Genomic DNA, 23,663 nt, shown 5'->3' with positions numbered 1-23,663 from the left:
CAATTTCTATACTTCTTCATGGACCAGGTAATTTATCAAGAATATTTTGAATTTGTTCAAATTTTTGTAGACAAGGACTGGATTCAATTCATAAGTATATGAGGATAAGTTTTTGACTGAAGTCATGAATGGATTTTCTGTACCATCTATTTTGAAAAGAGGAAGTGTGGAAAATTTAACTTTTGAATACATTTCTGCTCTTTTCTCATGCGATTAGATACTCGTGTACGAGATGTACGCATAGGGGTAGAACTTGGGGTTTCCGTGGCGCGGGTCAATCTGCAGGCGGCCGCCTACCGTAATATAATATGGATTGGCGAGGGCGAGGGGCGGCAACCCCCGGCCGACGCAACACACATCCCCGTGCGTTAATTTTCTAGAAATGCCAGATTAAAAATGCACGAAGCTGCCAAACTTGCGGGGTGAAACAGGGTTGTCACTGGCTAACAATATTCTCAAGATACTTACCTTTCATTGTCCGTAAACTGACACCTGAAGCGTAAGACCGATTATCTTACATTTTGTAACGTACGATCGAGATACGCTGCATTTTATTTGACAATGCATTGCTCTATGCCGCATCGGGTGCGTATAGAGGTTTGATGATGACGTTTTTCCTTGAGTTAAGTGTCTAAAACCATTAATTTATCTAGTTTATATACTTTTTTAACCCTGAGTCAAGCGCCTAAAATCACTCATTTGTATGGTACTTATCCATGCTCTTAACCTTGAGTCGTGTGTTTAAAATCATTCATTTATCTAGTATCTATATTTTTTAACTTTGCGTCAGCGTCTAAAACCATTAATTTATCTAGTATCTGTAATTTTTAAACACTGAGTCAAGCGTCTAAAATCACTTATTTATATGGTTCCTATCCATGCTCTTAACCTTGAGTCTTGTGTCTGAAATCATTAGTTTATCTAGTATCTATACTTTCTACCTTGCGTCAGCGTCTAAAACCATTAATTTATCTAGTATCTATACTTTTTTACCTTGCGTCAGCGTCTAAAACCATTAATTTATCTAGTATCTATACTTTTTAACTTTGCGTCTGCGTCTAAAACCATTGATTTATCTAGTATCAATACTTTTTTACCTTGTGTCAGTGTCTAAAACCATTAATTTATCTAGTTTCTATACTTTTTCAACCCTGAGTCAAGCGTCTAAAATTACTTATTTATATAGTTCCTATTCATGATCTTAACCTTGAGTCATTTGTGTGAAATCATTAGTTTATCTAGTATCTATACTTTTTAACTTTGCGTCAGCGTCTAAAACCATTAACTTATCTAGTATCTATACTTTTTCAACCCTGAGTCAAGCGTCTAAAATTACGTATTTATATGGTTCCTATCCATGCTCTTAACCTTGAGTCATGTGTCTAAAATCATTCATTTATCTTGTATCCATATTTTTCGACTTTATTTCAAGGTTCATGTCTAAAATCTTTAATTTATCTTGTGTCCATACTTTTTTGACTTTAAATCAAGTGTTTTAAATCATTCATTTATCTGGTAGGTGTCCAAAATCATACACTTTTAGTAGCTATACTTTTAATCTTGTATGCATACTTTTCTGCGTTGAATTAATTGTCTAAAATCATTCATTAACCACGTGTCTTTTTCTACTTTCAGTCAAGCGTCTTAAATCATTATTTATCTGGTAAGTGTCCATACTTTTCATATTTAATTCAGGTGTCTAAAATTACTCATTTATCTGGAATCCATACTTTTTCGTCATTCAGTCACTTGACTGTCTAAATCTAAGACTAAGGATTTTAAAAAGTTTTGTAATTATATAAAAAACAGTTATCAATTTATAGAAATAGTTATAAAGATAGGGAACAAAGTGAAAAACAAAGTAAAAAATGGAGTAAAAACATGGTAGTAATGTAGTAAAAACAAAGTAAAAATTTAGTAAAAACATAGTAAAAATGTAGTAAAAAAACTATGCAAAAACATAGTTACTGAGATATTTGCGAAAAACTTTGAAAAATAATTCGGTGTCAAGTAGTATAATTGAAATCTGTTTAACGAAGAGATAGTCCGTGTTGTGAAAAAGGTTGGAAGAACTCTCTCAGATAAACAGGCGAAGTGGGATTATTTAAAATATTGTGAAGAAGTGATAGAATGTGAATGTTTCTTCTATGCCTGATACTAAGCCAGTTTATCTGGTAGGTGTCTAAAATTATTCATTTATCTGGTATCCATTCTTCGCTGGTTTTGAGTTAAGTGTCTGAAATTACTCATCCATATCTAGATATTATTTCCGTCATCTTCACCTGTTTTAAACAATACTCGTGTTTACCATTTCTAGCCTGGATTTAAAGCGTCTTGCTTAACATTAATGACTTTTTTCCTAGACCGTTCCGTCCGTTTCATCTCGTATTTATTTTTGAATAAATACGCTAACAGCGTTTTAACTGTCGCGCTTTACGTCATCAGACAAAAGAGCATCGCTCCGTGAATTTAAATTTGGAATTCAATTTGACAACAGATGTCACCAGAGTTCTACGTGTTTTATTTAAACCCTTTGAGTTCAGTTTTTTCACCGTAAACCCAAGGAAAATACAATTTGTAATGCAATTTTAATTAAGTTATTATTATTTTACTAAATGTGGTCAAATATTTGTATTTAAACCACTTATCGACTTTTTTATGTCTACCGGTTTCGTCAGGACACCGATTAAACCAAAATTCAACTGCATATTTCTTTTTCTTCATTCTCTTTCCGCACCTAATGGTGCATAGGGCACCGCATTGGTACGCTGGTCGCAGCGTATTTGATCATTATTCGAGTACCTAATAGAAAACTTCAAAATGGATGTAGTAAATCTATCAGAGATTTAGGGTTTGTTTTGGACTATAAACTGACATACAACGAGCATATAGATGTTACAGTAAATAAATGACTGAAATTACCTGGCTTCATTAACAGAATACCCTCTGATTGTACTAATGTCCGTACAATCAAAACTCTTCATTGCTCAACTGTTCGCCCTCTTGTAGAATATGCCTCCTAGAATAGTGGTCTTGCATTGAATCAGTCCAACATCACTTGCTTCGAAAAGTATCGCGGATGCTTGAACTAGAGAGACGTAATTATTCTTATGCTGATATAGAGTCAATGTTCAATATTTCTAGTCTACAAAAACGTAGAACTAGTATTGATTCCATATATATGTTCGGCATACTAAATGGTATAATCGATGTTCCGTCATTACAAGAACAAGTAAAATTCAATATTCCGACTCATATGTTAAGAAACAATGAAGTACTGTTTATTGATCAGCATAGAACAAATTATGGCCTTAATTCTCCAATGACCCACAGACCTTTGGTCTGTGAGTCGGAGACACTAGCCACAGGACCACAACCCGATCACAATCGATGTTCCATCATTACTGGGACAAGTGAAATTCAATATTCCAGTTATTTTATTTTTTGAATACTCTGTTTTACCTCTTATGTATATTGTAAAATAATCCGACTCGTAGGTTGAGAAAAAATAAAGTACTGTTCATCGATCAGCATAGATCAAACTATGGCCTCAATTGTCCAATAACCCGTCTTTGTCGTATTGTTAACTCAAAGACAAGATCTGGACTTTTTTGGTTTAAGTTAACAACGATTTAAACGAGCACTAAATAAATAGTCCAGATCTTGTCTCGATGTCCCTTATGTTTGTCAATGCTTCTTTTCTTTTTTTTAAATGTTTTAACCTATTCTTTAATTACAACAACAAACCATCACGCCGTTTCCCCGTAAGGGTAGGCAGAGAAGATAGACCGCCACCACACTCTATCTTTGCATACAGATCTCGCTTCCTCTACATTCATACATCTTCTCATGCATGCGCGCCGATTATTCCGATTTTTGACATGTCCATCTTCAAGTATTTGTTGGATTCGATCATGCCATGTCTTTCTCGGTCTTCCTCTATTTCTGCATCCATCAACATTCGCATTGTAAATATTCTTAGCCGTTCTTTCGCTGTCCATTCGTTCTACATGTTCAAACCAGCGCAGAGCTCCTTTCTTGATTTTGCCGATAGTGCTTGTCTCAGCCTTACATAATGTACGGATCTCAACATTTGTGCATCTATCGTACATAGTTTTACCACACATTCGCCTGAGAGATCGCATTTCGACAGCCTTCAGCCTACTTTCATTCCTGTTTTTCCAAGTCCATACTTCGCTCCCATACATCAGGGACGGAACCAGGACTCCGTTGTGAACTGCCAATTTTGCCTCTTGTGACAAGCATTTATTTGCCAAGGTCGATTTAAGTGCACCGTTCACTCTGTTCCCGGCACTCACCCTCCTTTTAATATCTTTCTCAGTCATTCCATCCCTAGTGAACATACTTCCCAGATACAAAAATTCCTCCACTTGTTTTAGTATGACTCCATTCACAGTGATTTCACATTTAGTCATAATTTCATTTCTTTCAAAAACCATCACATTCGATTTATCGACATTCATCAGCAAATCGCTTCTCTCGCATACATCGTAGACCTTTGTTACCAAGAATTGCAGTTTCTCTTTGTTGTTAGCAAGGAGTACAGCATCGTCAGCATACAAAAGACAATTGACATTTAAATCACCCATTTTTGCTCCCATTCTTAAGCCTTTAAGTTCTTTCATGCAGTTATCGATATACACGTTGAACAGCCATGGTGACATCACACATCCCCGCTTCACTCCTTTATAAATGTCAAACCACGATGTGTATGATCCGTTTACTCTAACACATGCTATAAATTGAATGCATAAACCCTATAATTATATAATTGGTTGGTTGGAAGAAATTGCCATTTGGCAATAAGCCCGCCAATGTACAAATAATCATTATGTACAAAAAGTTAAATAAATAAAAATAAATTGTATACATGGACAATTTCCGTTAATAAATAAATAAATTATTGTTACATGAAGGTAAGATGATCAGTCTTACACTTAAGGTACCAGTCCAGGGACTATGAAATATTCTAGTGTGAAAACACCCTTTTAAATAAATATTTCATATCAACCACGTCGGGAATCGAACTCGAGACCTCTTGCATGTTAGGCTATCGCGCTGACCATTACATCACGAAGCTGATACTTAGCAAAAATAGCGTTTATTGTTGTGTTAACCTTTAGGTAATTATACAAAGTGTTAATAGTACAAAATATTCATCATCATCATCATTCCCTCTCCGCACGTAATGGTGCATAGGGCACTGCATTGTTACACCATATCGCAGCGTATTTTGATCATTTTTGTGACATGAAGGTAAGATGATCAGTCTTACGCTTTAGGTGCCAGTCCAGGGACTAAGAAATAGTCTAGTGTGAAAACACCCTTTTTAAATTAATATTTCGTATCAACCACGTCGGGAATCCAACCCGAGACCTCTTACATGGAGGCAAACGCGCTGACCACACACCACGAGGCTGATTACCAAATATTATTAAACAAAAAGTATTTTTTGTGAATATTTCGTTTAAAAAATGCTATTTTATGGTTAAAGGATTTTGCAACAGTCAAAATAATAAAAATCTTGTATATATCCTTGGTTAGAAGCCAATAAGAGTACAACTCTACTATATGGTCCCCTTTTTACTAAATTCATATAAATAATGTTGAAAGAATCCAACGAAAATTTTTAAGATACATTAATTTCAAACTGCTTATTCCTATAGAACAAATGAACTACATGTCAGTTAAACTTTTTGAATTTACCTACTCTGGAGGATCGAAGGAAAATAACTGACGTAATATTTTTTATATAAAATCATTCATTCTAAATTCGATTGTTGCGAACTCCTGGATTAAATAAATATTAATATACCAATACGTGGAACTAGACAAAATAGTCTATATTATTGTCATCCTTCTCAAACCAACTACCTTTGTCACTCACCAATACCGCGTATACACACACTAGGAAACGAATGTACCTCTCATATGGACATTTTTAACTCGAGTAAATTCAAATCATCTCTTTATGATGTTCTATAGTAACGATTAACGAATTATTTGCAATAGCTACCTATGCTAATGATCTGGTGTGTATTAATTATATATTTTTTATATCTTTTGTATGCTGACATGCATGTATAAATTTGTCCCACCGAGCGATTTTCCCTTGAATTACGATTTACTTAAATTTTTTATCGTTTTGAGGCTGGTACTTTTTTTCTTAAAAGCCGATTAAAAAGATGGGAGAGAAATAAGTAAATTTTGAAGTGGAATGAAATTCTGACAGAACTGTCAGTTTCCGAAACGAGTGGCTAGATGCAAAAAATAATGTCGCTAGTGTGGCTAGATGCAAAAAAATAGTAAAATATGCTAATAGGGCAGAATAGGGGCCGGTTTTATAAACATCTAATCAAACTTCCGTAAGTGTAACGAACCGTTAGCCGTTCGTTACGATAACCGACGGTTTTGTGTTCTACAAACCATTTTTGTTAACGGACGGTCGCCGGTAAGCATTTTCATAGAAATTGAAATTTTTCTGTCAATTGTCTGTGGAAAAACTTTTTATCTAAGCTCTTTCTGTCAAATGCGAACGGTGCGCATTCGCATTGAATGAAAAAATACATCAAATACAAATAATCGACAATTTTGAACGAAGTTTTTACACAAAAAGGAACTATGAATTGAGAGTACATTGAATTAAAATTGAAATTATTAAAAGCGAGCAGGTACGATGGATAGTTTTTACTATTATCTGTTATTTTAGTATACATTTATATCAATAAACCATGTTTAATTTTTTTTTAAATTAACTGCTGAATATATTTATCCATCAGGCTAAAGTTGATTTTATACCACCACGCAGAGTAAAAAACCAATTAAACTGGTAATTCAACTAAATCCCAAAATAATGACTATCTGTACGTTAATTGGGCGGAGATTTGATCGAATAATGTGATAAAACAACTGTCATGTCAAATGCGGCAGCGGCGCTGAAGGTAACGGATCGTAATGCATTTAACCGGCCAAAATCGGCCAGTAACCATTTAACCATAGATTTAACGGCTCGTAACGCTACGAACGTTTATAAAACGCAATAATCGGCCGGTATACCAAATATTAGTTGAAAATGGTATCAAGTTAACGAACGGATGTTTATAAAACCGGCCCTAAAGCTAGGGTTTCCTAGGACAGCGGTGCCCGTATCTTAACGGCCGTAGTAAACGGTGATGCGGTGGACAGCCGTTGTAACGGTGACTAGAAAGTGGTTTCCCTGGAAAACGGTGTTAAATGGTGTTGATAACACCGTTTTCCTAGAAAACCACTCTCTAGTCAACGTTACGATGGCTGTCCATCGCATCACCGTTCACTACGGCCGTTAAGATACGGGGACCGCTGTCCTTGGAAATCCTAGCTTAAGAGTATCTAGGCGTAAGAAAGTTGCCAATATAAAATATAATTTGTTATTATATTGTTTCCGTCTGTCTTACTATCTTCCGAAGTGTACGTATCGAGACGTATAAAGAGCCGTCTTTGTAATCGCTCGGTAGATAAAGACAGACGATCGTTGTGCATACTGTCTTGGTAATTGTCAAAATATAAAAATCATGTTCAAGCGAGGATTTTTTGCTTGAATTGGGATTTATTGCAGATTATAACCGCTTTGAATTGAGCACTTTTTATTACAGAAGCCTATTTAAAATATAAATGAGAACTATTTAAAATGCTAATGACGTAAGGAACGCGGACTTATTGTTTGCGGTCATTCCATTGGCTTGTTTCGAACATATTATGTCGAGATGACAAGTTGGTAGAACGTACCGAGGTAAGATACAGAAAGTACAGAAGTAAAGTATACCGTCTCGATATATTTTTATTTTATTTTATTTTATTTATTGGGGATATCAACAGTAATACATGTAATACAAATATAACAAATAACATATACAGAGAATAAAACCAATGACAGATATCCACAGAAATACATTAAATACACGTACAATACATACTAGTGTGTTTGTGTGAGTGTAAGTGAGTGAGAGGGTGGGTGTGTGGGTGTTATATTGGAAAGAGGGTGTCAGGTATCGAAAATATAAATATATATAAAATATTAAGAAATAGAGATAAAATTTAATAAAATAAAATAAAACTTTATTATTGAAACTAAGTATAAGACAAAAAAGAATGTTTTAAGACGCGCATTTTAAATGTTATTTTTTTACAATCAAATGGATCAATAAGGGGAAAGTTCAAATTATATTCACTAGCAAAACGTATAAGTGGAGAGTTCTGGGCATAGTTCGTACGAACTGCTGGCACATGAAATAGAGAGCTCGACGTGTGACGGGTGCGGTAGCCGGGGACATTTAATGATAACTCTGACAAAAGAGCCGGACTATCAAGGCGTCCACTGAGTATGTCATGAAGCACCCCCATGTCCAACAGTAGACGGCGATCTTCTAAAGTAAGCAAGTGGTGTTTTTTGCAGGAAGACATATAATTGAGATCGGTATACCTGCATCTCCAGTTAAGATGTCTAAGAAATGTCCATTGAATTTTCTCAAACTTTTCTTTATGTGTGACATATTGTGGAGACCAAACAGAAGAGGCATACTCGAGCAAACTGCGAACATGAGCAAAGTAGACCATTTTAATACACGCGATATCATTAAATACCTGACATGTACGAAGTACAAAACCAAGGTTTCTATGTGCACGGGTCAGTATGTCATCGAAGTGATTCTCAAATGTAAGTTTGCTATCAAGAATAACACCCAGATCGCGTACGGTATCAACTCTCTGAACAGGTTGGTTTGATAATATATAATGATATGGGATTGGATGTCGACCTCGCGAAAAAGAAATAAGCAAACACTTTGATACATTGACGTTAATACGATTTTTCAAATAGTATTCTGTCAAACGGTTTAGATCATCTTGAAGTTTAAGACAGTCAAGGGGATTCTTAACTTTGAAGTATATTTTTTTATCATCTGCGTACATCAAAAATCTTGCGTTCATAAATACAACATAAATATCATAGAGATACGCATTGTAAAACAATGGTCCCAAATGTGAACCCTGGGGTACTCCGGAGGAAATATCAGCAAACTCAGATCGAAAACCACCAAGAACAACAGCTTGGCTTCTATTGCTGAGATAAGATAAGATCCATCTGTGAACGTCTCCTTTTACACCCAAGTTTAAAAGTTTTCTCATAAGAATGATATGATCCACTCGGTCGAAAGCTTTTTCGAAGTCTGTATAAATTACATCAACCTGCTCAAGTTTGTCCATACAATGAAAAACATAATCTATAAATTCTATCAAATTGGAGATAGTAGATTTGCCTTTCAGAAACCCATGTTGTTGGGGAGGTATTCCTTTTACTATGATTGGATAAATCCGAGAATAAACTATTTTTTCGCACACTTTGCTGAAAGTATTGAGTATGGAAATACCTCTATAATTAGAAATTTTATTTTTTGAACTTTTTTTGTGTATTGGTAAGATATGAGCTTCTTTCCATTTCAGGGGAAAATATCCTTGCTTGAGAGATAAATTAATTATTTTATTGAGAGGGATACACAATGATTTTGCACATTTTACAATAAAATATGGAGGTACTCCGTCACTTCCAGCACCTCCATTTACGTCGAGTGTAGACAAGAACTTGTGTACCTCCCTTTCAGTAGTTTCAATTTTATCTATTAAACTACCGTCATCACAATATGGTGGTGCAAGATTTTCTACAGAATATGAAGTGCAAGGTTTGCTGAAGACCGAACTGAAGAAATCATTGAATCCTTGACAAATAGACTGACCACTGTTATATTTCTGATCTTTATACTCGAAGGATTTAGGGTAAGCAGAGCCACCTCGACGTTCTTTTATATATGACCAGAGTTGCTTGGGGTTGGATTTGATGTTATTTTGTAAAGATACAACATATTTTTGAAAACAATCTTCCTGAAGTATTTTTTGTCGATGACGCAACAGAGCAAACTCATCGTAATCGAGAAGGTTACCAAACTTTTTCCATTTGGCATGAACTTTCTTTTTTTCTTTAATTAATTTTAACAAAGAATCACTAAACCAAGTAGGATATGAACGTTTGCGACTACGTGTGTCGAGAGGAATGTGTGTTACGATCAAATCATTAATTAAATCATAAAACCTGGAGACGGTATCTTCCAACGATAAGCCGAGGAATTGTTGAATCCAGTTAATTTGTAAAAACTTTTCATTAATCAGATCGTAGTTTCCTTTCCGAAACCTTCTAATTGGTAAACTGTTTTCCTTAAGAGGGACAGTAAAAATATCATTAATGAAAATTTCTAACGAGGGGTGGAAAACATCTTCCTTTACTAAAGGAGAATTAGAGCGACTTACTTCCGATGCAAAATTACTAAAAACAAGGTCGAGAATATTATTTTTAGAGTTCTTATTCAAATTGTATTGACGAAAGTTATTTTTTATGAGTAATTCGATCAAGTTCCTGGCTGATTCCTGTAACTCGGCTGACCCTTTATGGATATAAACCGGGGAGTCAAAAGAAATCCATTGAATATTGGATAGATTAAAATCACCCGCAACAAAATAATAATCATCGCCACCAAGTTCAAAAACACTTTCAAATATTGAAGTTAAACGCAATATATGTTGAGATAGGAAAACTTGGTTCTTACCCTTGTTTACATAGTTGATGCTGTCAGGAGGGGCATACGAAGAGCAAATATGTAAGTTGCGAGAAGCTGAAGAAGACGCAGCCGAACCCATGCGGGAGCGCAAGGACTCCGAAGGAATGGTAACCCACAAGCACTCCGAACCCACTCGCGACCACTCGGGACGCGCCCGTGCACTGAGGCTCCGATGTACCAGTATCATCACACCCCCACCGTCGAGCTTATCACTTTCCACGCGATCACGATCGCGGCGAAAAATATCGTACCTGCTGTCGCAAATTTCGGAATCGAGGATTCCTTCGCGTAGCCAAGTCTCCGTGATTATAATTACATCATAACAGTTACTTAAGACATTCTGATAAAAAAGAGATAATTTAGAGCGAATTCCCCTTATATTTTGATAAAGAATTTGTAATTTATCGCCTTTCATAAACATAATATAACTGAGAAAAATATATACCTTTAGATAATTCCATAAATAATGTGACTAAACTCCTTGGTAAAGGCGCATAACTATGATGATTCAGTTTAAAGACAATAAAAAGTGCGAGATATAGAATATTTGTTTTTTTAATAATAAAATTGTGTGCAGTAGAATGTGCAAGTGTGTACAGGACAAGTGTGCAAATGATAGTACACTATAAGGATACAGTTTTCTGACAATAAAATAGTGTGAAATATTGAATATTTGATTTTTTAATAATAATAAAAATGTATGTGGTAGATTGTGCAAGTGTGTGTAGAACAATTGTGCAAAAGGAAGTATCGTAAAAAGTTGTATGTAAAAAAAGATAAAATAGTGATACAATATATTATATAACACTATACGGCGAGTTTTGATAATTTTAGTTTTAGAAAATCCGATTCGTTTCTAATATGGATTCGTGGTGAACCGTCGGATTTTCTTACATAAATGTTACAGTTTCTCACCCATATATAATTGAACTTTAAAGAATTACACAACAATTTACAGTCTTTAAAAAGTTTCTTGTTAGATGGAGTCAGATGGTCGTGAACAAAAATCTTCCTAGGTTCACCGGGTAGGTCAATGTTCGCAGATGAGAAATTTTTGTGTTTCCGAATACCAGATAATATATTGTCCTTGAGCTGACGGTTTTTTAATTTTGCAATTATGGTTTTCGGACGTCCGGCCTCTGGTTTAAAAGATTGCACGCGATGTGCAAACTCGATATCATCAGGCTTCAGAGACACTCCAGCGAGCTTAGCAATCCTCATCATGATATCAGGGGGTGAAACATTGCTCAATTCCGGAACTCCGGATATCTCTACATTATTTACTCGAAGCCACTGTTGATGATCACCGAATTGGTTTTCCAGATCGGCAATACGTACCTGGGATTGCAAAAGTTTACCTTCAAGTTCTGTAATTTTGTTATTAATATCGAAAGCAAATGAATCAAGTGCACCGCTAACTTCGTCTTTAATTACTTTCTTTATTTTCAACATCAAGGAGTCAATTGATTTCTCGAACATCGATTTCATCAATTCGCCCAATCTTTCCTCAAGAGCCGAAGACACTATTTGTGGGGCCTGTATCGTTGGGGGCGCCGGATGAGAAGGTTGCGCAGTAGGTGACGTAGAGAGTTGACTTGCAATCACATGAGGGCTCGAGGATCTAGAGCGTGGGTCCTGCAATTTGCATGATTCACACTTCCAGTTACCGCGTGAAATTTGGGACATTCTTTTAAAAACAGAAGAGGAAGTACCCAAACATGAATGGTGCGCACTCATATAGCACCTTGAGCACTTTAAAGTCTTCGTTGGGCTCATGTTTTTCAAGCAAATTTTGCAATTCATGATGTTAATAAATAATGCGTGATTAGTAGTCGACGCCTGGCAAAATTATTGTCCGCAATTTTACTAGCGTGACGAGCCAAAGTGACAACCAATAGGAGTGCACAGTGGGCCGAACAGATCTTGAAACAATAACTGTCAAAGACTGTTTACTTTAAACACTTCTTTTTTATACAACGTTTTCACTTGTTAAAAAGACACTTACACAGCGCAAATGATGTAAAATTTTACAGAAGAGTTCATTTGTTTTGATGGAAGCACTTTACGGACTAGCCACAAATAAAGTTTTGCTTTATTTTTTAATTTACGAGTAACAAATGACAAACTTCGCGGGTACAATTTAATAAATATATTTTTTGCTGTTTTATTGCACGAAAGAATTTGAGCTCATTGAAGCTAACACTTCCACCGAACAAGGGGGTAAAAACAATGTTATATTTATGCTTCACGACACTTGGCACTGATTTTTTGTTCTGTAAATTTGATAATAACAAGACAGCGTTTGGTAGGTATGTTGACGTAGTGAGACAGCCTACTATGATGAAGATATCGTTCATAATCGAGGAACTGGATGCTTAAGAAATGTCGTATGGCACGACAAACACATACGGATTGGAAGCAAGATTCGGATATAAAAAACGTGTGTCAGGCCAATCATGGTGTATCAGCTACATTTGCGTCGAAAGGAAAAGTTATTATACCTCTACGCAAACAGCGCACTAAATTCGGCGAACGCGCATTTGCGGTCGCAGGCCCTGCGGCATGGAATGCTCTCCCAGCAGAGGTCCGAAACTGTGAGAGTGAAGTGATGTTTCGGAAGAAACTTAAAACCCACTTGTTTTCTAAATCATTTGAATAAATCCTTAACATGTGGTGACAAAGTACATTGTTTTTCTTGAATTAAAAATAATAATTGATATCTTTATATGATCACTTTGTAAAGCGCCCTTGAGGTATTACGAAAATAGCGCTGTATAAGTTATCCATAATAATAATATATTTGTGGTGGCCATAGTCCATTGATCAATGTTACACACACGTGCAATCACTTCACCTGATATAGAGCAACGACCTAGGAAAGCAAGTCATCATTTTATATTGAATACAATACATTATATACTGGAAGACTAACAATATTACATAGAAACCGTTCGTCTAGATAAGAACAACGTCATACAGCACATTCACGCCATGGAGACATGAAGAACAAAGGAACGTGGCCTATAAAGAGACCACAGGGCGTGGTAACATCCAGTCAGCCCAAGCAAGTCAGCAACTTAGTATTTAACCACTTACATACTTTTTATGTCTACCGGTTTCGAGACCTATTCGTCTCTTCGTCAGGATACTTACTACACCAACTTGCAAATACTAAAATACACTTTCACCTTTACCATCACCGTAGTAAACATAGTATATACATGCATGTTCGAACGTGGTGGTGTTTGTATCCTCTATTCTTCAAGGGGAAAGAAATGAAGCATTGGAAGTTTTAAAATGAGATTTATGGATTTTTAGACAACAAAAGATATAATGACTAAACTCGGTTTGTGACAGTACTTATTTATTTATTTGGTTTACAAACAATAAAAAATAATATTTAAAATACAGAAATAAAAAAAGACGCTACTTATTTTTTATCGATTCATGTAAACACTAATAAAATAAACATTTAAATAAAATTACCGATGAAAATTATTATAATAATTGCAGTAATTATTAATTTATTAATATAAAATACATTTTGTATACACATGTAGACACTAATAAAATACAAGCTTTATTTATTTATTTTATTAATTTAAAACACTTGCAATGCATTCACAATTGTTTGTGCACATACATACGCACACACACATACATATAATATATTCACACACATATAATAAAAAATATTATAATTTATACATAAATATTAAGTTATTATACTTTCGCCTATTGTATATCACAGAAACAAGAGGTGATGATTTTTTTATTTGTCATTTTCGTTTTTCTCAGACCAAAATTAGTCAAAGTTGACTCATTACGTGAAGAAAATAAAAACAAAAATAGATTTAATTTTCATTAATTTGATTAAGTTAAAGTAATTTTTTTGCCAAATTTTATATTCTACGACCGGTTTCAACAGCTACACAAGTTTCTTTATCAAGGTGTAAATAACCCTCTCCAGTTCCAGCGTCATTCCTCAGGTACACGAAGAAAAATAATCATATCTCGTTATTTTCTTGACCAATCTGCCCCATTTTGCATGCATCTAGTCAAATATATATTATTTACAAAACAATATAATTTTTATGTTGATAGCCCACGCTTGTTTTGACGATTGTGTTTTAAAACGATTGTTTTCTTAACTATTTTAGAATTTAAAAGAAAAATACTTATAAATATGTATGTGAAATTTAATAAAAAATTTTACTTTTTTTTAATATACGTTTTTTACCATTTTTTTATATGAAAAAAAATATAAAACATTAATAATAATAATAGTGTATGGATAATTTATATAGCGCCATTTTTGTGAAAATCACCTTAAGGGCGCTGCACAATAAATAAATATCCCAACAAGTCTTGCAGCTACAGAGCGCATGGACGGTTGGGATTCTAGTTCCTCGTCTCCAATTATGATATACATGAGCTAGATAACAGAACGTCTTGCAGCTACAGAGCGCATGGACAATAAGAAATCTAGCCCCTATTTACATTTTTATTTTTGAATTTTTTATTTGACAACGAAGTTTAGAGTTTAAGTGATATTTTAAAAACGAAATAAAAATCGAATTTATAAAGTTGGAAGTTAGATAACAACAAGTCTCGCAGCTACTGAGCGCATGGACGGTTAATATATGCCTTTTGTACTTTGTACCTTTACTTTACACCCCCTGCGCCCCAATGTCATTCCTGAAGTACATTTTTTTTGTATACTATACAAGCTTAAAAAAATATATTTGAAAAAATTATAGAATTTATAATAATGCAAAAAAAATATTTACTCTGCTACTGAGGGGTTAACTAATGAATTCTATTCCATTTTTATTTTAACGGTGATTACTAAAAATTGCATCAATAAAGAATCATGTGTAGCTTAGAAACTTAAAAAACAGGTGGTTAAAAACAAAGTTGTTTTAAATTTATTTTATCGTAATGACTAAGTCTGACTGTGCACTGTGCTTCAAATATAATTTTAAGAATATATAAATAAATATATAATAAGAATATTTTAAGAATATATAAAATAATCTCAGACAGATTTAGAAGTAAAATTAAAATACTGACATGGACTCAACATCTGGCGAAATGTAAATAAACAAGTGAATGTAAAAACACAAAATTATAAAATAAAACAAAAAAATATGCAATAGATCCCGGGAAGGGGAATGAATTATTCTTCCTATTTTATTATTTGTTTCCTTTGATGCTCGGGGTACTGCGTGGTGGTTTCGCGTCCAGTCGGTGACGTCACGACGATTAACACGTCACAAGCCCTTATCAGTTCTCCGTCCAGTAGTAATATGCACACCGGGCGTAGAGAATGACAAGGGATTGGTAACGATATTAGACTTTAGCATAAGGTAAATCATCTTCTTGATACAGTCGCCTTAATTTGAACACAGAGGAATAAAAACCGCATCTTTCATTGTCTGTCATTTTAACGAATAAATTATTGCCAGAAAAAGAGATAAAACGCATTTTTGGAATTACGCTTATCTCAAAGGAAATATTCATTTCATTCATTTACTTTTTTTTCCATTTTCAACAAAGATTAATAATAAAATAATGTGACATCACTGGGGTAACCCGTGCCGAGGACACTTAACAATATATTTTTTTAAATATTTTTACATGTGAGAATAAACAAAGAAGACTTGCGATACAGAGATACTTAACAAAATGTTTACAATGTTTTAAACGCTACGTAAACATATTATTTATATTATAAAACGTACAATAAAATAACATAAACTATACATTCGTGATGCAGTTTATTCAATATTGGTTTGGGCAAATGGGACAATCCATTTTACTTCTACTCAGCTACTACCCATTTTTTTGGGGTTTTTTTTAAACGCCTTGTAAGCTTTTACCAGGGCGAATCGTCAAAATAAACGATCATGCACAGCTTACCATTATGTTTGACTTTCTTATATTATATGCCTAGACTAAAATTATATTCTCTACTGTTGTAATATGTTTAAATCAATATTCGCATGATCACTTTGTGAAGCTCCCTTAAGGCGATTTATACTATTTGACAAAAGTAAATTAATATAATTGTTATCAGATTGTCCATCATTTTAAAGTTCGAGACTAGTGAGAATTAACTTTGTGAAAATCTGCTTTCCTTCCATACATTTATTTATTTTATACATTTCGATATTTTGAGGTTTTAACTATTTATTTTTGCATTTTTAATTTAGTACTAACTGTTATTTTGCAAATTATTTATTATATTAATTTCTTACTCTATAAAACATATTAATCTTAATTATCATTTCTATTTTGTCTATTGATTTTAATGATTCTATTGTTTTATTCTTTTTTTTCTGGATTATTATTCTATTGCATCACAAGTTATTTATAATTTAATTTATTTTACTATGTATATTTTATTCTTGTTAATTGTCATGGCTTAACAACGTATACAGCCTTAATAAGTTCGTGAACGAGTGTAATTTTGGATGAATAAATAAATATTAGAATCGGGCTGTGGTCCCGTGGCTAGTTTTGTAGACTCACGGATCAGAGGTCCGAACCCCACTCTACCCCAACTTGATTTCCATTCTTGATTTCCATCCTTGATTCCAAAATAGCCACCAACATTAAAATATTATAAGCACATTAATATTTATTTTTTTATTAAAATAATTTAAATATATTTAGTGGACCCGTTAGGTAGTCCTCGAAAAGTAGCCACTTCAGAAGTGGATGTGGACGCACACGTCGCCATGTTTGGGACAGATGTTTCGCCTACCAGCAACCAGATGTACCTACGCCGATTGCCTTTTGCAGCGCACATGTGGTGTCCAAACTTTGAAGACAATCTGAAAAATAAAATTAAGGAAGTTTAAATACACGTTTCATTATCAAACGTCAAACGGAAAAAAAATATGTTCAAATACAATTTATTTAAAGTTTATATTTAAAGCACTAACTTTGTAGTTTTTCATTATAATAAAAAAAATAAAAAAAATAAAATTACCTACTAATTTTTATTTTCAACCGACCGGTTTCAAAGCAAACAAGCTTCTTGGTCTTAAATAAATACTACCAGAGAACGAAAGTGAACGTGAACATGATAAAAATAAAAAATGAATCAATTCATTAGTTACGTAAACCAAGGTATTGTAGCTTGTTTGCTTTGAAACTGGTCAAATAAAATTTTTAAAAATAAAAATGTAAATAGGGGCTAGATTTCTTATTGTCCATGCGCTCTGTAGCTGCAAGACGTTCTGTTATCTAACTAATATATATCATAATTGTAATATATCATAATTGGAGACGAGGAACTTGAATCCCAACCGTCCATGCGCTCTGTATCTGCAAGACGTGTTGGGATATTTATTTATTGTGCAGCGCCCTTAAGGTGATTTTCACAAAAATGGCGCTATATAAATTATCCAAACATTATTATTATTATTATTTGTGGAGAGCCGGTGTGTTTTTAAAAGGCCATCTTAACGCACAGTGGTTCATCAATATACCGTCCGTCCGGGCCCCACGTGGTCACCTCCCGGGGGGGGGGAAACCGGTAATTGATTATTTGGATATTGTTAGAAAATAAATTAATGCATCCCTCTTCTGGGTGAATAGAAAAATCTAGGATCTAGTTTGTAGTCAATGGCATCGTTACAGTAGGGGAGTGTTACGGCGTTTTTAATTGTTTGTTCGGGTTTTATTGAATTGTAAAATAATATGCGGGGTAGTTGTGTTATTTTTGTCGTTGTGATTCCGTTACGATTAAATAAATTAGTTTAACTCGACACAAACACACGTAAGCACGATTATTAGGTTTTAAAATAAATTAGGTGGCGTTTTTCTTAGAATTTTGACACTTTGAGTACCGGCCGAATACACATAGAATTTAGCCTGTGCCCTGCCCATTTTTGTGAAATTTCATGCTTTGTGAAGGGTTTTTTAAAAGTGTGATAATTATGAAAATACTAGGTTAAATCAATTAAAACTTCTCATATTTATTTGAAATAATTAAATAAGTAATTTTTGTATGATAATTTTGCCAACATTGACTTTTATGGAGAGCCACATTGCGAATTGCAATGTTCGCACATATGCAGGGCCTCACTCTTTTTTTTGTGCTTTGTTTCCCGGAACCGTGTAAACACGTGATTATAATAATAACCATGCGTTGTGTCCCGGTCCCGTGTTTTCACGTGGTTTACCAGCAGCAAAAAAGTACGAATAAAAGTCACTAGATGTCGATTAAATGCACTTTTTAGACAGCTGGTAAACCACGTGAAAACACGGGACCGGGACACAACGCATGGTTATATAATCACGTGTTTACACGGTTCCGGGATATAAAGTGTTAAAAAGTATCACCTAAATTAAAATAAAATTGTACAAGTTTTGTGTCATTCAAAATAAATTTTTCATTGTCATTTCCTTTCCGCACCTAATGGTGCATAGGGCACTACACTGGTGCACCAATCACAGCGTATCTCAAACCATTTTTGTAACATGAAGGCAAGATGATCAGTCTTACGCTTCAAGTACCAGTCCAGGGACTATGACATATTCTAGTGCGAAAAAACCTTTTTAAATAAATACTTCATATCAACTATGTCGGGAACCGAACCCGAGACATCTTGCATGGTAGGCAAACGCTTTGAGCATTACACCACGAGGCCGACCGATTATTTAGTAATGTGCGGTTTTATTTAAATATTTTTTTATTTAAACATTTAAATATTTTTAAATGTTAGTTTACAAATTTCATTTACTAATTTATTTATCAGTTTATACCTTTTTATGGGAATTTTTATAGTATTTATTTTTTCAGTTTCGTATATTTTTTCAGTTTCATGTACTTTGACAGTTTTGAATTTTTTTGGTTCCATAATTTTTGTAATACTATCTTTTTTAAATATATTATTCAATTTTATATTAATTATCTGACATCTTTAGTAAAAATATGATGTATTTTTATATTTTTTAAAAATTAAAAAAAGCGCTCTACCTGAGAACAGGTATTTACTATAATGTTTTTTTTTTTAATTTTTAAAACTTTATTTTACATATTTTTTTTATTTTAGTAAAAGTAAACATGTATATATATATATATATATATTTTTGCTGGTGGTTCATCTAAACTGCTTAACTAGGGATAGCTTCCCCGTTCTAAGGCAGTAAACTTATATTTTAATTTTGCTTATTTGTATTTATTTTTTTACCTTCGCTGTTTTGCAAACATATCATAATAAAACTATGCTTTACTCATAATAAACGCCGATTTTTTCGGCACTGAATTGAATAACTTGTCGATTGGTTCAAAATAAAATCCCAAAAATTTCAATTTTGGGGGCCTATTTCAACGAGTTGCAAATCTCACTATTATAAAATGGCTATCAAATTAAATAGAAATTAACTGTAAAAAAAAAAAAAAAATCCAATTAGGCCGATCTTGAAAAAGTCACAACAGCAAAAAAAAACGTACAGGTTTAATTACAATATGGCATTCCCAATCATAGAGGTACGACTTTATTCCTGTTACAGGGGATTAACATAAATAATGTAATTACTTTAATCCAAGTGCTGTCATTTTGCTTCAGGACTGCGCCCCCAAATAAAAGTTACAATCTCCAAAACGGGGGGAACTTTGTATTGGAGAGTGACTAGTGGACCCCGGGTGTTTAGCACAAGGGTCGACGAGAGCTTTCGTTCGGAAATAATCTGAATAGAGCCGAAACGAACGCGAATACAAATGTCGAGTGTAGTGTGTCGCGTCTTCGATGCGCAAGACCGCAAAGATCGTTTGTACGCCATACAATTGATATAAAATCCGCAAAATGTTCGCACATTCGGGAAACGACCTAGCGCCGCAGGGTTTTGCTTCATACAAGGCTAGACGCTAAACATTCTAAAAGGTCTTGAAACCCACTCGTGTTATGTATTTTATCCTGTAGCTCAATTACAAATAACTATCCACGTGCTAATAAGCGACGCGATAACAATTTCTCACCATGTTTGTTAATCGGATTCGCGATCACAATGGAACATCCGGAAACACCTAATATTAAATGTCAAAATGTTTAATGATTATGATAAAATTATAAATAAACTTATCAATGAAACTTCTTGATTTGGTTAAAAAGTAAAACTAAACCAAGAAGTTTCATTGATACGTTTATTTGTAATTATATCATAATTATTATCAAAATGTTTACGTTTCGCGACGTATAATCCTGCTGCGCCATCACATATTTAAATATCACCGGTGTAAATATGGGAAGTAATTTATTATTTATCACGCTATTTATTGCATTTAGCCGGCGCGGCGGTTGGCAAGCCAAATGTCAAGAAAAGCAGTCGCCATAGTAATTGTAATTTAATTTTCACTTGTTTGTATTAGATACTCCTTACTATTTTGCAAATGCAATATATTGTATTATAATTCTTTATATAGTAAAAGCCGATTTTTCGCCAGTGAACTGTATTTATTTACGAGGAAAACAAAAATCATACCGACACGAGCGTTTAATTAAGAGATTACACACGCGTTGACTAAGTTATATTTGCATTAACTTAAAATAATTATTAAAAAAAAAAAAAAAAAACTATCTTTACTACTCGCTCGGTTAAACTCTTGTATAGTAATTCCCCCTAATATAATAAGTGTCATGACGATACATATCTACAATAAATGTGAGTCACACAGTACTTCCAAAGGGGATTGGTCAAACAATCTCACATTGTAACTTCCAAGGATGTTTCAATCAAAGGGGTGGAACTGGAGCTTTTTCACTACAAATTAATTGTGCCAGATGTCCGGTTTAAAACCAGAGAGTCTGGTTTTTGTACGTCTGTCTGAGTCGCGAAAATCTTGGTCTGTATCAAAGACTTTCTTTACTCTTATGAAAATTCGCGCATTGACTAAAATAATACTTCTGAGGTTTCATGAGCATGTATTATTTATTTATCAACGCCCAAATGTCTTTTACGTACACAGGGGTTTTATTATAAAATACTTAAACTCATTAAAATAGCATTATATCAACTCATTAGTTAACCCGAAAAAATTTTGATAATGATCCTTAAGATAAAAATAACTTAATTTAATTTACTTTCATATGATTTTGAATTATCTATCCTTACCTCTGTTTTGTATAAAATACATTGAACTCCTTATTAAATATACCAGTCTCGAATATGTCGCGAAAGCGATGAAACCGGTTACCGAATATTCCAAATTTGTGGATTAAAGTATCACTCGTATTTTATTTATATAATAAATTACAATGAACTTCCATCAAGAATTTTCACTTACAAACTTAAATGTTTTGTACACAGAGGTTATAAACGATTTGCAAATACAATTTAAAGGCGGCCTCGTGGTGAAGTGGTCAGCGCGTTTGCCTGCCATGCAAGAGGTCTTGGGATCGATTCCCGACATGGTTGATGTAGAATATTTATTTAAAACGGTGTTTTAACACTAGAATATTACGTGGGTATACTGGTAAAAAACGTGAACTTAAAAATATGCGGATTTGACTTAATGATGCAGTTTTGTAAAGTATTTAACACTACAAACTGGCAAAATACACTTAGTCATATTAAATTTGATATATTTGTAATTTAAGGTTAAGTCGCATACCGGGTATTTTATTCAGGCTAAAAGATTTAAATAACTAAATATTTGATGATGTAATAACTTATATTTACATATAAGTTATTAATTTTAAAAATACTTGGTACACTTACACTTGTTTATTTTGACCAATTAGCGCTTTCACCCTCTAATGGGCATCTTCAGATTGGTCTTAATATTTACTTAAAATAATATTTACTTAAAATAAAATTTGCTTAATAATATTTACTTAAAATAAAATGAAGAAACGGAAAAATTAAAAACATATTAAATGAGCACTTAACATCTTACTGTATTTAAATAAGATATAAAAGAGTAAAATTGGAACAAAACTTAAATGCTTGATTTCTCAAAACAGAGAATTGAGAGTTAAAGTTTTTTGTCAGTATACCCACGATTTCATAGTACCTGGACTAGCACCGGAAGCGTAAGACTGATCGTCTTTCCTTTATGTAACAAAAATGATCAAGATACGCTGCGATTGGTGTACCAATGCAGTGCCCTATGCACCATTGGGGCGGGAAAGGAGAATGAAGAAGAATATTTAAAATTAAAATAAATACATATATAAAAGACAAATGAAAATACTAGATACTAGATTCTTACAAAAAAAATAAAAAAATAATTGGTTCTCGAAGTTTGATATCAAAGAGTAAAATTGGAACAAAACTTAAATGCATGATTTCTCAAAACAGAGAATTGAGAGTCAGAGTTTTTTGCTAGTTTACCCACGATTTCATAGTACCTGGACTAGCACCGGAAGCGTAAGACTGATTGTCTTTCCTTTATGTAACAAAAATGATCAAGATACGCTGCGATTGGTGTACCCATGTAGTGCCCTATGCACCATTGGGGCGGGAAAGGGGAATGAAGTAGAATATTTAAAATGAAAATAAATACATATATAAAAAACAAATGAAAATACTAGATACTCAATTCTTACAAAAAAAATATTAAAATAATTGGTTCTCGAAGTTTGATAAAGTTGTAGCAAATACATATGTTTTTGGCCATCAGTGTGGATGTTTCCGAGAGAGCGTGATGCCTCATTAGCCTATTAGGCTATGTGGATTGTGGTCGCACTGCTATGCGGATGATACACAGATTTATTTTTATTGCAAACCAGGCGAGAGAAGTGTGCATGTCAATTTAATTAATGGATGCACCGAGAAAATAGGAAACTGGATGGCTGAAAACAGACTAACATTAAACCCATCAAAAACTGAACGACTATGGGTGGCTTCAGCCAGACGAAAGAATTTGATCCAGGATACGGCCCTACCCAATGTAGGGAGTACCGCTTTACCCACCGTTAAACTACTGGGAGTTTTACTCAATTCTGACCTTTCTCTTGACGCTCAAATTAGTAGAACGATAAG

The sequence above is a fragment of the Micrasema longulum genome, unplaced genomic scaffold, assembly GCF_059751315.1.
Source record: "Micrasema longulum isolate JH-2025_06_02 unplaced genomic scaffold, ASM5975131v1 h1tg001528l, whole genome shotgun sequence".
NCBI classification, from domain to species: Eukaryota; Metazoa; Arthropoda; class Insecta; order Trichoptera; family Brachycentridae; genus Micrasema; species Micrasema longulum.
Note: the sequence above shows the minus strand (reverse complement) of the source record.